Source organism: Artibeus jamaicensis, unplaced genomic scaffold (genome assembly GCF_021234435.1).
Source record: "Artibeus jamaicensis isolate MK-2021 breed Jamaican fruit bat unplaced genomic scaffold, CSHL_Jam_final contig_452, whole genome shotgun sequence".
NCBI classification, from domain to species: Eukaryota; Metazoa; Chordata; class Mammalia; order Chiroptera; family Phyllostomidae; genus Artibeus; species Artibeus jamaicensis.
Window position 1 is genome coordinate 15,629,622 of NW_026521837.1, and position 16,704 is coordinate 15,646,325.

Consider the following 16,704-nt stretch of genomic DNA (forward strand, 5'->3'; position numbering starts at 1 on the left):
CATATGAATCGTTAGGGGTCGGAGCACAGGCTGTAGTAACTGGCCTCCCTAATGACTCCCAGTAATTCTTGCCCTCTGGTATCCATGTCCCTAATTAGCCCCCTACCACAATAAATAGGAATTATCTGTGCAATGCACAGGATATTGTGCAAAACAGAGTGCAACTTCATGAAAGACATTGCAGTTTCTACTTGTTTTCTCCAGGGTCACTCACTATGGGACAATCCAGCTGCTATGTCATGAGAGGACACTGCAGTCTTGCAGTGAGGTCCATGTGGTAAGGAACTGAGAACTCCTGCCAGCAACCAGCTCTATCTTCCCAAGTGTGTGTGTGAGCTACCTCGGAAGCAGAACCCCCAGCCCCTGTCAAGCCTTCAGATGGCTAGAGGCCTGGCCAACATCTTGCCCTACAGCTCATGATGTATCCTGAGGCTGAGCCATCTCTCCAGGCTGCTCCTGAGTTCCTGACCACATAAATTGTGAGAGATGATACGTGTTTATTGTTTTAAACCACTAAGTTTTGGGGTAATTTGTTATATATTACTAGATAAATAACACAGCTTTATTTTGTCATATGGATATGCTGCAACGGACTTAACCATTCTTCATGGTAGAACATTTAGATTGCTTCTAATTTTTATTATTATAAATATTACTGCTGTGAATAAACTGTTCAAGTAATAAATTATTATTTATTAACCTATTAGTATATCTGTAGACTAAATTCTTAGACAGAAAATTACTAGATATGAGCAATGTATATTTCTAACTGCATTATAAAGGATGGGGCAAGAGCAGGCTTACAGCCGTGAGTACACAAAACACAGAGTTTATTCTCATACCATTATTTATATAGTATTGTGTTATTTTCCTATGAACACATGAACCGATTTCTGTTCCACCCTGTAAAGAGTATGCATTTTACTGCAGGTTCAGCCATGATTTTAAAAATCATAAGACAGGAATACCGACTATCACTCCTTTTATTTAGCACTGTACTGGAATAATCAAACTTAGAAAAGAAAATTAAAAGTATAAAAGTTAGAGAGGAACAATTTAAATCTCCACTTTCGGGAAACATAAGAGAAACTATGAAAAAACCTATTATAAATGATAAGAGAATTAGGTCAGTTGACAAGAGACCGAAAAACTGTATCTCTACCCGAAATGCATTCAGGAGGCTTTGAGCAGAGGTCTGACCAGGTGTGTTTACAGGCAATGGCAGGAGACAACAGAAGGGCTTCTTGATCATATCCTGCTGAATTTCATCACAAGTCCCACAAATAAAAACATGTTAGTCGTATAACACTTGAAGAGTACATGTATCACTCTCAAATGTTTGCATAGACATTTATAATCCCTAACCATTGTGAGGGGAATTATTGCTGGTTTTGAAACTACAGTTAGCAGGGGGGAAATAAGAGAGTACACAGTGATTGCAGCCGTCTGTCAACCTCAACTACTCATTTCTTCCCCCAGTCCCTGCAGCTTCTCACACTCTTTCAGATAATCCTCTCTGACACTAATAAGCCAGGTCTTCAACTGCTTAGCATTTTGCTTCCTGGGCCTCTGCTGAGTCAGTCAGTCTCCCATCCTAGCAAGTTCTCACATGTGAGATTTCTGCTAAGTTAGCTGGTTTATTCCAAAGGGTATGTTCAAGCCCAGAAGCCTAACTAGGTTTCTCCCTGAAGCTTAAATTTACAGGATCGTGTGTTGGAAACGCTCAACTACCCATGGTCACAGGTCTCAGGAATATGGGGAGCTTGATGCTGAACCACATTCTGCCTATGCAATCACCCTCCTTTACCCGATCAACTAGCTAAGTTTAGCTAGTGATAAACTTAACCAAGATGTGTTGTCTTTGCTCACTCTACTGCACATCCCCTAAAGAAGACATTGATGATAAGGAAAATGGATAAAAATGAGGGAGGAAGGAAGGAAGGAAGGAAGGAAGGAAGGAAGGAAGGAAGGAAGGAAGGAAGGAAGGAAGGAAGGAAGGAAGGAAGGAAGGAAGGAGATGGAACAGGTCCAACAAGTGAACCTCAAGGCTCTGAATCATCAAGGATGTCTGTCATCTCCCTGGGTACTGTAGGTTTCACCTCTATGTTCAGCATCCTTGTGGGGATGGTTTATACACAGTTGAACAGTAGGAAGGTATTGGGGTGTTCCTGCTGTTCCTTCTTGCAGCCTTCCCAGACATCAGAGAGCCAAGTGTACTGACCACCAAGAAGACCCTCCAGATCCCTCCCCCTCCCCACGGGGTGAGAAAGGGGGCACTTTGTAGAGGGGGAGGGTTATTTAAATGGCTTTTCCAGCACACAGAGGACAGGAAGTGATTCTCCACAGACAAAGGTAACAAGCTGCTGGAAGCCAAAGGCAGACTGTAATTTGTGTGCTGTGTCAGAAGTGAACTGCAGAGATCATATCCTCCAGTTTTAGCAAGCAAAGGTGAGGCTTGTGTGACTCATTCTGGCTTGGCCTCCATGCTGAAATGTACACCACATTTACTCACAGAAATCCTGCCAATTTAGCCTATCTAGAACAGAGCAACTGAGTTTTAAATGGTTAGAAAGAGAGAAAATATGAGATAGTCATCCTCAGCATGCACCCATCTATGAAGCTATTAAAATATCACATCCTGGAATCTCCAGAGTGTGAATTTTTCATCACGGTTTCACAACACCATACAATCTCTTTATTTATCCCATGGGATATAGGGAATTCACAAAACAGATTTACAATTAATTTTATTTCAAATGAATACATAGTGTATTACATTTGCTAAGTCAGAGAGATGAGATTCAAAATAAAATAAAATAAAAATAAAGTGTTGAAAATCATGGCCCTATAGATAAGTCTGGCATATTCAATGGCTGTAGAGCAAAAGAATGCATAGACACCCTCTGATGCCCTTTTTGAAAGTCAGGGATGTTGTAATTCTTTGGGGTTTAACCTTGATTCATATTAAATTTCAACAGCACATGTCTCTGATTCAGTCAGGTTTGCGACACAATAGTAAGAAGCTAGGAAAATTCCTGAGCAAGTGAAATAGGGAATCAGACAAGAAAATTAAACAGGCCAAACAGTCTGAGCAACTTACAGCCAGCTGGTGAATCGTGAGACCTTATCTCCCCTAATCAAGGACACTGGAGAGGAAATGGTTTACACCTCTTCCTCCCTAACCTGAGAATATGTAGCTTAAATCTCCCTGGTCTGGGAAAAGAGAGAACAGAGACACAATTAGTGCCATTTATGCCAGCTAAACCCAAGGACAAATGAAGTTGGGGAAACAAAAACCCCCATTAAAAGCCAGACAGACCCAAGATAAGACTCAGGGCTGACTCACTCTAGAGCTCACCCATGCCCCTTCCTCCTAAACTTTTTATTTCTCTCTAAACTCTAAGGGTCTGCAGGAGACTTGCAGCCAGGGGAGCAGTGGGCAGCAGCATCTCCACCCATGTTTCCCCCCTGATCCTGTCTCCAAGGCCCCCTTTTCTCTGACTTTTCAGGTGAGCTAAAAGCAGCCCTGCCTTGGCTCACTCTTTTCCTACAACTTTTCTAGGGAGGCGTAGCAGAGCACGGCCTAGATTCTCTCCTGTTACTTCTTCTGCCCTGACTGCTTCCTTTGTTTCACTGTCCATGGCTTACTAAAAATACTCTCAAGATCACCTGGGCTTGTGTTATGAAAGCTTCCCCCTGCAAAGTCAAGAACTCACTAGGGACTGTCCTGAGGCCAACCCGCTCGAGGCTGGTTCCTGTCCAGTAAGAGGTTCAACCTCTCCCAGTGCTTCCTGCAGAGCTACACGTGATACTGGTGATACAGAGGACTAACACGAATCTGCTCCAAGAAGAATCTAGAAGATGGCATTTTTGCTGTTTTGCTAGCAAAAGAAAGAGTGCACCGAATCAATTAAGCAAACATTATGAAGAGCTGATGAAGGTTCTGGGCAAGGCCCTGATAACTCCCCAAAGAATGCCAAGCAGCAAATGACTTTTTAAAGCCATACTATGTACTGACTTTGTAATACATAATGTATTTCTGGGCACAGCAGATTTACTTCTCTAATTATGTTTTTCTTATGCTAATATTAAAATTAGCCTGAATTCCCTGGTCACTTTCAGAGGAAGGAGTGGCTTTAGAAGCATACTGGACAACAAAATTAAAAAAAAAAAAACAATGAAAGATACCCAAGGCAAGAAAACATGACTTCTTTGTCCCACCCTCCACTTACCCCCTACAAGTCTTTTTTTCAATTTCTTCTTCTTTTATTTGGGTATTTTTTGTTTTGAGAAATTGTATGTGACTCCTTAGGAATATAGAAATCTTCAGTAATCTTTATGAAATCCTGGGAGAAGAGAGAAAACACTTTCAATTTATTGAGCCCCTACAAAGGGCCAGATATCAGACCAAGTATGTTATAAGAGATTCCTTTTCACCCTTCCTGGGGCCTGTAAAGTCGGCATTGCTATCTTCAGTTTAGAGATGAAGAAACTGAAGCACAAAATTAATAAAAGATTAAACCAGAATTTAAGCATCAGTCCACCAACTTTAAGACCTATTTCTTTCCACTACCCAATATACTCTAACCTTTAATATCCCAATTACCAACAGCCCAGTAAAGAAATGGGCAAAGGAGGGAAGCAACAATTCACAGAAAAGGCTCTTAGGCATACTTCTAGATCTTCCATTATACTCACAATAAGGGAAAAGCACATTAAAACCTCACCTCCAAAAATAGCAAGGCTATAGAACATTTGGTATCACTTGTCAGTGAGGCGTGGGAAACAGGCTTGCTCATCCATTGCTGGCAAGAGTAAGGGCACTTTGACAATTCCCACCAAAATTACTCTTCTATGATTTTACCCTTCAGGAATACTCGCATTTGTGAGAAAAGATATACACATAAGACATTGTCTATAATAGCAAAGGACTGAAACAACCTGACTTGCACTAATTGGAGACTTTATCAATCATGGTCACCTATACAAAGAATTATATACAACCATTAAAAAAATGAAGGTCCCCATTGATATAATTTGCAAAGAGAAAACAGGAAGACCCAGAACAGCCAGTGCTATGTGCTTCAGTTTGTGTGAAGGGGAAAGTATATATAAATCTTTGTATTTAACTAAACTAGTAAGAATTCAGTAACACTTGTTTTCACCAAGCTGGGGTCGGGGCACCAGGGGGAGGATGGTAGACTTATCTCTGTACACCCTTTGTGCTATAAAAATTTTGAAACATGTAAATGCATAATCTATTTTTTAAAAGTAAAACTTAAAAATTAAAAGCATACCAATTAATTGCCTTTAAGAACACCATGTTTAACTACTAAACAACAAAAGGAGGGCAAAGATACTTCCCTGGCCTACCCTGAAGGTTGTGCAAACTGGTACAAAATCACCCCCAGCCAGTTTTCTGGGGCCATTCATGTCCTTGGAACTACTTCTTCTTAAATTGTTGGCAAGGCTATGAGTTGAGTGCTTCACTTTTGCTCCTTCTCCATAAAATGATAATATTATAACAATGATGAGAATATTTATGGAAGGGCTGCTCTTTGCAAAACTCTGAGCTTAGCGTTGCATTTATATTGTCTTATTTAATCTTCATGATCACCTTATGCAATGGAAATATCAGCCCCACTTCAAAGTAAGAAAATGGAGACTTTACCAAGTAGTATTTCCTATTTGCTTTGATTTCCAGACAGTATGAAGCAACCGTTTTCTAATGTGTACAGCTTTGAGAGAACAGAGACTTTTTTTTTTTTAAAAAAAAGGCCTTTAAAATTCCACCATACAAAAAAAAAACACAAAGATGCTGGCACAAAATTTGTTCCACAGAGAATATTCTAAAGGACTCTTGTGACATTCAACAGCAACTCAGTAAAAATAGTCTGTGGATTATATAAGAGATGCTAATGGTTTAAAGGAAGAAAGAATCCCGTAAAACTACTGCAGCCAGAGACTCCTCTCCCATTCCCACCAATTTCTCAGTTACAATGTGCACAGAGCAAGTGCTATTGTTTTAACACAAAGAGAACCAAATTCTTTTCTCTCTACACAAAAAATAAATCACATAGTACAGGTTTCCGCTGCTATCTGAAAAGAGAACATTCCTATGAGAACTTTCATAAGCTGAAATGCTGTAAAGAGAAAACACAATTGCCATTAATTTATATGGAAAAATGTCTGGGCACCCCTAGACCCAAAATTCAACACATGCACTGTCTTTATTTCATTCACCATGATGGAGATACTTAATTATGTCCAATTTTACATTAAGCATAATACCCTAGTTGCCAGTTGGGTTTTCAGTGTGCTGTGAGAACTGTGTTCGAATACAGACTTCTTGGTGATAAAAACTCCTTGTTGATATTGGTGAACTGAAGGACTGAACTGCTACTCTCAGGGCCGAAGACTGTGTGTACAGCACAAGATGAGTCCACTGTAAAAAACAGTTTAGTTCTCCTTTCGGTTTTGATGGCTATGGATTTTATTTATTGCTTCCACATAATTCAGTCCACTGGGACATGTTATAATGATCACCTGCTTATGACAAGGCATGGTCTGAGGCACTGAGAATTCAGGCAAATACAACACCAAGTCCTTGCCCTCCAGGAGTTTAATATTCTACCAGATGATACCGAAATGTACAAGGTCAGGTAGATAATATGTGACATCTAAAAAAATTAAACCAAATGAAGGAGTAGAAACTAACAAGGGGTATGTTCTAGTTAGGATGGCTGGGGAAGGTGTCTCTGAGGAGAGAACACTTCCAAAGAAATCTGAATGAAGCCAGGGGTTATCCTGGAAAGAGAGAGGGAACAGCAGTGCAGAGGGAACAGCAAATTCAAAGCCTCGAGATGGGAGTGGTTTGGCAGAAATTCTGGAGGCCTGGGTAGGAAAGGTGCAGGAAGCAAAGAGGAGAGTGGGAGGAAAGAGAAGGAGTCAGGAAAATAGCTGAGCCCCCTGGTGGCCTTGAGATCACGAGAAGGCCTTCGGACACTGGGAAGCCATTGAAAAGTTTTGAGCAGGTGAGTGACATGATCTGATTTATATTTTAAAATGACATATTTGGAATCTATGATGATCTAAATTTAAGAGTTTTTCTAAATCATACCTCTGGCTGCTGGGTGGAGATGCAGTAGGCTGGCTCTGAGGTGGCCCCCCGCTGACCCCACCTTCAGTGTCCCAGCCTTCCTCTGACTCCTCCCCTTGCACACAGGCTGTACCTATCGACTCACTGATAATGAACAGAATATTCCCAAAGTAATGGGATGTCGCGTCTGAGATTAGGCTATAAAAGTGCTATGGTTCCATCCTGAACATTCTCTCTTGCATTCTCTCTCTCCCTCCCTGTCTCTCTCTCTCTCCAGCCACTCACTAGGGGAAGCCAGCTACCATACCGTAAGCCACTTCAGGGAGAGGCCCGTACGATGTGACAAGGAACTGAGACCCATAATCCAAAGCCATGAGAAGCTGAAACCTGTGACAGTCACGTGAGTGATCTTGGAAGTGCACCCTTCTGCCCCAGTCAAACCTTGAGATAACCGACACCCTGACCAGCAGGTGAACCGCAATGTCACAAGAGACGCTGAGCCAGAGGCACCTAGTTCAGCTGCACTTGGCTTCCTGACCCACAGAAACTGTGTGATAATAGATGTTTGCTGCTTTTAGTCATTACATTTTGAAATAAGTTGCTACACAGCAATATATGATGAGTGCAGGGAAATAAGAGTAGAAGCAGAAAGATCGGTTAAAGGCCATTGCCATAGTGAGGAGACAATGACTTAGGGCAGGGCGGTGATGGTGGAGGTGGTCGGAAGTGGGCCTAGGAAGGGCAGAAAGGGGGATAAGGAGAGCACCATGCAACCTTTGACCTGGAAAAAGAAAGAAAACACTATGGCACTAGTTTCCACACTGTAAAGGATAACCATTGAGTCCCACAGCGGGACAGGATGTTCGCAGTGATAGAAGCAGAGAATAGCTCTAGAAAAATTTTGTCACTGGCTCCTATGGAGAGGTGTAAGCACAAGAAGTCTGAGCAAATGGCTTGACCCAGCCTTTTCTACATGTGTGTGGCAGAGATACAGAGCTGATTCAATGAGCTGAAAAAGTGAAAGCGACTAAATCTATGGAGCAAAAGACAATGGTGGCAAGAACACCTTTGTTTGGTTAAAATAATCAGAGAAACTCACCTGAATAAACATGTCAGTCCAAGTGGCTAGGATTAAAAATTTTTAAAAAGCCATATTCATAAGTGTTCCTATATCCAGGATAAGTCACCAGGTAACTGTAAATACAGGAACTTACCTGTGCTGTACACACCTATTACACAGTCAAGATATTGCTGGACACCCAAGCACTGGTCCTGGAGGCAGTTTAGCCTAGAGTTACATGGGTTTTGATGGGTCGGGGTAGGAAGTCTAGCTCCTCTATTGCTAACTGTGTGGCCTAAGCAAACTGATTTAAATTCCTCAAGTTTCGGTTTCCTTGACTGCAAAATAAGCCTGGTAAAAGGACTTGCTCTTGTGCCTTTAGTACAACACTGAGCAATAGGAAGGACTTGATAAGATAGCGTGTGTGTTTTCCTTAGCACAGTGCCTGGCATGTAGTAAATCCTCATTTACTGTGTGATGGGGACTGTCACCTGTCACTGCTGTTCTGACTTCCTGGAGAAACACATGACAAACCGAGGGAGGAGACAGTGCCCTTTATCTCAAAGCCAAGCTGCACTGCTGTGTCAGAGATTAAAACCAGAAAGGTACACCCCCCCCCCATACAGCTATTCTTCTAGGAAATGCTGAGATCAAAGGACGCCTTTACCCCATCAGCAGCGCCGCTGCTGCTCTCCTCTGCTCTCTTCTCACCCTTGATAAGGGAGCTTTTAAAATGCCTCACGATGAGTCCTGCTGCTGAGTTAAAGGAGGACCAAATAGCCACAGGGCATAGTCCTTGGAGAACTTCCTCCAAGCCGCTCCACTGCCTGCCCTGTCACCTTCTCTGCCTCCCTGGCATTCACTGTCTGCTTTGTGACCACGGATGAATGAGGAGACACCCACAGAATAAGCAAGTCAAGGTGTTCGTGGGCCACTGAAGGACAAAGGCCACCAAGGCACCCACAGCCACAGGCTAAGACGCGCAGACGGCACACCCCCATACCTTGTCACTAAGAACTAACGTATGGCACTGACAGGTAAGACAGACTCAGCAGCTGGCAGGTTCAGACACAAAAATCATCACAGCATAAGCTGCCAACATGACTCTGCTGGAAAGAATGGTCACTTTCATGAATGATAACAAAATCCAAGACCGCCATGAATTCACAGAACAGTGTTACTGACAAGCCAAACAAATGTATGCAGTTAGATAAAGACACATTATAGGTTATAATAAAAAACTCAATACTAATAATGTTTACAACAGAAGACAACAACTGGAAAGGACAAAGTGTTTGTTTTATGTATACATCTTATCTCAAAGTGCACTATTTAGTTGCAGATATCTAACTGAATCCAAGAAGACATCATCAGCTCGGCTTCCTGGTTTAAAATGAAAGGTTTTAGAAATCCACATATACTTGTAAACCTAAATGATTTTCAGTTAGGCTTATAATTAATTCATAACCTCCGGCTCACACCCACAAACAATTTAAATTTGTAAAGAGAAGTATCAAAATTTACACAATTTGTTAATTTTCTTAAAATTTTCCTCCACCCTGGATCTTTGCCAGCATTCTGTCATTTCTAATCTGTAGTGTCAGTGTGACAGTTAAAACAAACAAGAGCTAATGTTGTGGCAGGGGAAAGCAATCAGCACATCCATTCATTAGCTTCCTGCTCACACATTCACTGTCAATTATAAATATTTGCTTGGGCTAAATTCTGCCACCATCACTGGATCTATTACCGCCTATAACGAAGTGATATATTTGAAGAGTCAAGCTTCTGGCATTCTGCAGCTGCGACTCAAGAATAATCAAATGTTCATAAACTAACACTTGGGTCCCAGCAGAGTGTCTTGCTCAAGATAACAAATGATTATCCTAGACAATGGAATACAAGTCAAACCCTGATTCATGAGTTTCACAATTATGTTTCTGGACTACATCCATTAGTTTTTGTTGAAAGCCTTTTCACTTGCTATTTGGGGACATTTTTAGGGGGCATTCAAGTCCACAGTTGGCATTGTGCATTGGCAGATACTGCAGAATTCTTGGGGGAACTCTGGATTCTACTAAATGCAATCCATGAAAGTTGTTGGCACCCCTGACTATCAGCTGCTGTGAGTGATGGCTGCTAATGACTCACAGCTACCCCTTTCTCCAGAGAACTAACTGCCTTTGGTCAAACAGCAGCCATCTTGACCTGGAATCTTTGCCTTCTCATTCAGCCTCAGACTTTAGCCAATGACTTACTGACGGGAGTATGAAGGGCAGGTTGCTTCTCTCAGGGTAGAAGTGGTCAGCTCTGTGGTATGGTTCATGCTCCGGAGCTTCCCCCTTGGCCAGGCTGAAGCTAGCCTCTGTCAGATACCGCACACTTGCTTAGCTTTTCTCTTTTGACCTATTCTGGTTCTCTCACTCTCCTGAGCGAGTCTCTGAAAAAAAATCAATTGAACAACCTCCAGCCAATGTAAGATGCTAAGAATTTCTCTGCCCTGGATGGGACTGTGCTCCAGCCAAGGCCCACCATGACCACTAAGCCCCACCCCCTTGAACTGGTTACTCTTTCCCAAATACTTGAAACAGGTGAGTCTTTTCACTTGTGGTAATCCTGATGTCTTCCCTCAGACCGGGAAATACCATCCAAGGACCGTCATAGCCATCCCTAACGTCTAGCACAGTTCTGGCAGAATTCCTCATCTCAGTCTTGACCACAAAATCATTCTCAATCTTTCTTAGAAAGTAGTTAGAAAGAGATGGAAACCCAATAGAAAAATAGGCATAGGGTATGAATGAAAACAACCCATTGAAATGCAAATGGAGACATGGGATGAGAAGGGGTGCTCATTTTCACTCATAGTAAGTGAAATATAAATTAAAACTATGGTGAAATACTATTTTTCAACCATTGGGTAAATTTTAAAATATATATTTCTTTCCTATCCAGATATCCTGACCAGTGATAGTGGATTCTTTTTTCCCTTGTTACAAATAAATTGTTTGTCCAAGAAATTTTACCTTGGGACCCCACTGTTGCAAAATGAATCTGATAAAGCTCTACAAGACTCCTTAGGGCTGTGGGTGAAAAGAGAATACAAACCTTAATCTAAACATCCACTTCCTCAGGAATGTTACACATTCTATTGTGCTTCTTTTCCAAGTCTTAAAGAACATGCTGCTTTCCTCATTTCCTCTGTCCCACCCAGGCAAGAGTCCTTTTTATCACCATCTCTCACTTCCACCAGAAATCTTTTTCTCTTCAAGACCATAAAACATCTTGTTAGCATAAGGGGCACAACCTTCAATTTGTCATAATTTTCCTACTCATTTTACTACACAATAGGATTAAGTGGGGCGCACATTTTCCTCCATCATGCTGCGCCTGCAAGTTAAGTATACACATGTCTGTTCTATTCCCTCCTTTATTTTTTCAAATATTTGCTTCCTCTCTCTGTAGAAGGATTGTACTACTTTGCCCCAGTAATGTCACATTTGGTCTTATAACTTGTGCCTTTTGGTGACATGTGAGCAGAAGTGACAGAGGCCACTTCCTGTCAGAAGCTTTAAGACCCATTATGTGGTTCCACCATCTTGTTCCTTTCTCTTCTGCAAGACCACTGCCAGATTAGCACATCCCAGAAATGGTTTATTCCTTTAGATTGCGTCCTAGAATAAAGACAACATAGCGAAAAATTTCTCTCCCACTCTTTCTCCTTCCCTTCCCCTCTCTCAAAAAATAAATAAATAAAATATTAAAAAAAAAAAAAACAACATAGAGCTGAAACATGAAGAACATGAAACGTAAAACATAATATACCTTTGAGGCCTTAAGCACCTGAGATTTGGGAACCGTGTGTTACTGTATTATAAACTAGCCCAGCTGTCTGCTAGATCTCTGGGTTCCAATGCACCTAACTCTCCTTTGTAGCCCAACAGCATCTAGCATAATCCTTTGGCCATAGTACACATTCAATGAAAACTGCCTAAGTAGAATTTTCTCTTCCTCTTGTTTCCCTTCCCCTTCCTTTCTGAACAATTCAATCCACAATCCATTATGAGGGGCTAAGGAGATAAGTCGTTTGGTAAAGGTGTGAAGAGGAGCTTAAGAGCCCAGTGTCTGAGCCTGAGCCAGTGAGAAGACTTGATCAGATAGGTAAATAGTGTATTACGGATAATGGGAATCCAGTTTCTTGCTATCAGACAAGGGAATCATAAATATAGAAAGAGAAAATCACATTGAACCCTATTTTGTTGGAATGGAATTGGAATATTAATGGTTTTCAATATGTATAGAGAGATAAATAAATATAATTGTAAACATGTGTGTATACATAAATTAGGTAGCTCCGTCCCCTGAAAGGCCTGGGAGTAGCAACTCCCTCATTGGAAATGACCATACCTAGCACCCAAGCTTTGGTTTCCGAACACCACCTTCTACTGAAGGAATCAGGGGTACTTGGGAAAATAGCTGATTCCAGAGCTCTGACAGGAAAAGCAACGGACTAGCCTGGCACATCTTGTTCTGCCATAACGGAGGACCATACTCAAAAAAAGAAAAAAAGGCCCCTGTCAAAAGGAAACAGAAGCCAGTTTGTAGAGGCTCCCATGGGCTAAATCAAAATAAATACAGTAATGAATTAAAACCTATAAAGCACCATAGGAATTTAGCATATATAATTACATAAATATTTAGATAGAGAAATTGAAAGTGTGTTGAGAAACAAGATATTTATATAATCTCAAAGGACCACCCTCAAAGTACTTCTACATTATTAAGGAAAACATCATAAATTTACATTGGAGAAGCCTGGCAAACACCATGCTAATCAAGTGAGCAAAGCTGACATCGCCAGTAAGGGCACAGAGTGAAATGTGTGCACTGACAGACTGCAATGAGTCACACAGCACCCTGTCCATGGTGTCCACGCCAAGGAAACATAACCAGAACTTACCCATGACGAGGTGCAGACAACCCAAACTGAGGGATATTCTATAAAATGACTGGCCCATGATCTTCAAAATTCTCAGGGTCATGATAGTCAAGGGAAAACCTCAAAACTGTTCTGGATTAAAGGCAATTAAAGAGAAATGGCAACTCATGTGTCCAGGGAGTCAGAAGTTGGAGAGATGGAGCCACCAGTCTAAGAATACCAGCAACTCCTGGAAGCTAGAAGAGACAAGAAATGGGCACATTTACTTAGCCTTAGTGAAACCACTCTTGAATTTCTGGCCTCAGTAACTGTGAGAGGAGTTTTCTGTTGTTTTAAGTGGTTTATGGTAATTTGTTACAACAACCATTGGGAACTAATAGAGAATCACTCCCTAATACAACAGCAATAGCTGTTGTCCTATCTGGTCTCCTTTCCACCACAATGAATTGAAGTAAGAATGGGGATAGTCAACAGTTTCCACGTTATCATGCTGGAAGATCCAAGGGAAATCACAGATCTGATACACTGTTAATGTGGGTTCACCTTCAAAAAGAAGGCTAATAATGAAATATTTAATATATTTTAATAATTAATATTCCTGAAGAGGTCGATGTTCTTGTTAATAATTAAGAATTGTACTCTCCTTTCATCCATAGCTCAAAACAGTTTTATTCAGCTTTATGAAATTTATTTCTGAGTCATAGGATGTCTGTCACTGGATTTAACAATTCAGAGGCATCGCTTGATTTAAATATTCAGCTATAGCAGGGATATTAGTCAGGGTTCTCCAGAGAAAGAGAAGCAACAGAATGTGTATATATACAAAGAGAGAAATGTATTTTAAGAATCAGCTCACATGATTTGGGGGCTTGGCAAGTCCAAAATCTGCAGGGTAGTCTATCAGGCTGGAAACTCAGAAGGAATTGCAGTTTGGGTCTAAAAGCAGTCTGTGCATAGCATTCTTTCCTGCATGGGAAAGACATTTTTTTCTCTAGAAAGGTCTCATGATTGGATGGGATTCACCCATCCTATTGAGGGTAATTTCTTTAATTTAAAGTCCACTGATGTAAATGTTAATCTCACTAAAAATAGCATCACAGAAATATCTAGAATACTGTTTAACCCAATATCTAGGCCTAGACACACTGACATGGAAAATTAACTATCACACAGGGGAAAAAGAACCCACCGTCACTGGGCTGAACATGTGCATAGAATAAGAGCTCATCTTTTTGATTTAAGGTCATTCACTTTGGTTTCATTCAGTGATATGTATACTTTTAGCTATTTCTTTCTCTTTTTTTTTAAACCTAGTTTTTATTTTCAGAAGGAAAAGCAGGCCCGAGCATCTTCAAAGTTTAGGGCTCATTTCACCAAAGTGTTTAATGCATTTTTTAACTACCTCATTATCATATGGGCATATGGAAACATTTGTTATTAGCCATTCAGGGAACAAGAAAATGTAGGTCCATCTACTCTACAGGCCTGAATCAAGAAAGGCTATTCTTAGGACCAAAGCTCAATGCAGATAGAGAACAGATCTAAGGCATGAGGATGTTTTGACTAAAAGTTTTCTACTTGATTTAATTAGCACAGCCTAATTCATTCACTACAGAAAAGAAAGACCAGAGTGCACCTGTGGCAGAAATATCCACCACAAACTAATTCTGTTTCAGAAGATGATGCAATGCTACTTCTTCTGCCAGGGACAGAAATGACACATCTTGGATACAACTTCTGCTCACGGAGCCATGAGCAGAAAAATGGAAATTCTTGATGGGACTGAGAAATGCCTTTGCCCTCAGGCTCCCTAGTTCTCTGGTTTCTCAGAAATGTCAACTGGGAAAGGATATGTATTTCACATAAGAGAACCAGGGGGATAGTAAACTGAGCCAGCCAATAACCATAATAATGATGAATTAAATATCTGTTTTGCACCAGATGCTGTCCTGGATACCAGGCACACAGGATGACAGAACATGGCCCCGCTCTTCTGTCCACTGGGAGTGACAAATAACCCAGTCACTGTGATACATGAGTAAGAGAGCTGCATACAAAGGCAGGAGTGACTAATTCTATCAGAGGGTCTAGGGGGGGTTCACAGAGGAGGTGACCTTTGACCTTTACCTTGGAAGATACTTGAGTCCGGCACAAGGAGTAACAGGAGACAGAGGACTACAGAAACTTGGAGTTTATTTTTTATTTACTTATTGGTTTTATTATTGATTATTAATGTACTGAATATCCACTTGCAATATATGGAATGTACAAAAAACTGGAAATAAATTTTAAAAAGACTCAAAAAAGACCCATAAGTCCAAAATCTAGAGGTAAGCTACAATAGTAATTATTTTGCCATGATTCAGTGTTTTCTTTTTCTATGCTTTGTAATATAATATTGTGTTTATACTACATTTAAAACTCTGCACATTGTTTATTCTCAGAACATCCTATCATTAAAAAAACAATATTTGATAGCTTCTTAAAATCTCACCAGGTTTATCATAGTATTTGCAAGCATTAATATATTGAGGATTTTTCTGCTCCAAATTTTTATTCATATAAAGGATGTCATTGTGTGTACATTTTTGTTGTATTTTAAAAGTGGAAATCCTGAACCTCATTAACACTCTTGATAACTATCCATATTGCTTTCTAGAAATGTTGCAACAATTTAAATTATTGCCAGCAAAGTACAAAAAGTACCTCTCTTACTAAATTCCTACCAACATTACAAAGAATTTTTAAAAAAATGATTTTAGCATACATTCAGTAAAATGCACTAATCACAAACATATAGCTTACTGGAATCATTTTCAAATTTTTAAATATTTAATAATTTAATGGGAATTTTTTATTTCTTTTATATCTAGAAAAGTTAAATTTTTTAATATATATATTATACTCTTGAACTTGTTTTTTTTAATGGCACTTTAAAATTTTTGTTCAAGTATAGTTGTCTTCATTTTCCCCCATCAAACCCATCTCCACCTCTCACCCTCGATCCTAGCCCCCTTGGTCTTTGTCCATGTGTCTTTTATACATGTTCCTCGATGGTCCCTCACCTTTTTCCTATTGCTATCCCCACCCTCCTCCCCTCTGGTTACTGTCAGTTTGTTCTCTATTTTAATGTGTCTGGTTATGTTTTGTTTGCTTGTTTGTTTTGTTGATTAGGTTTCACTTACAGGTGAGATCATTTAGTATTTGTCTTTCACTGCCTGGCTTACTTCACTTAACATAACGCTTTCCAGTTCCATACGTGCTGTCATGAGGGGTAGCAGCTCCTTCTTTCCTTCTGCTGTGTAGTATTCCATTGTGTAAATGTACTATAGTTTTCTAAAATATTTTATTTATTTATTTTAGAGGGAGGGAAAGGATGGGAAAAGAGGGGGAAAGAAACATCAGTGTATGGTTGCCTCTCATGCACCCCCAACTGGGGACCTGGCCTGCAACCAAGGCATGTGCCCTGACTGGGAATCAAATCAGTGATTCTTTGGTTCCCAGGCCAGCACTCAATCCACTGAACCACACCAGCCGGGGCTGTTTTTCAATCCACTCATTCACTGATGGGGCCTGAAATTGTGTCCAACACTCGGCTATTATAAATTG

The 16,704-nt window shown here is 40.5% G+C and overlaps 1 long non-coding RNA gene across 1 annotated transcript; it reads left to right on the forward strand.

The window, feature by feature from the left end:
• Positions 1–217: 217 nt before the first annotated feature.
• LOC128627573 (uncharacterized) lies at positions 218–15,192 on the forward strand. Its single transcript, XR_008391829.1, has 3 exons — positions 218–479; positions 7,377–7,499; positions 15,037–15,192. It is a non-coding gene; the product is annotated as an uncharacterized LOC128627573 (long non-coding RNA).
• The last annotated feature ends 1,512 nt before the right edge of the window (positions 15,193–16,704 follow it).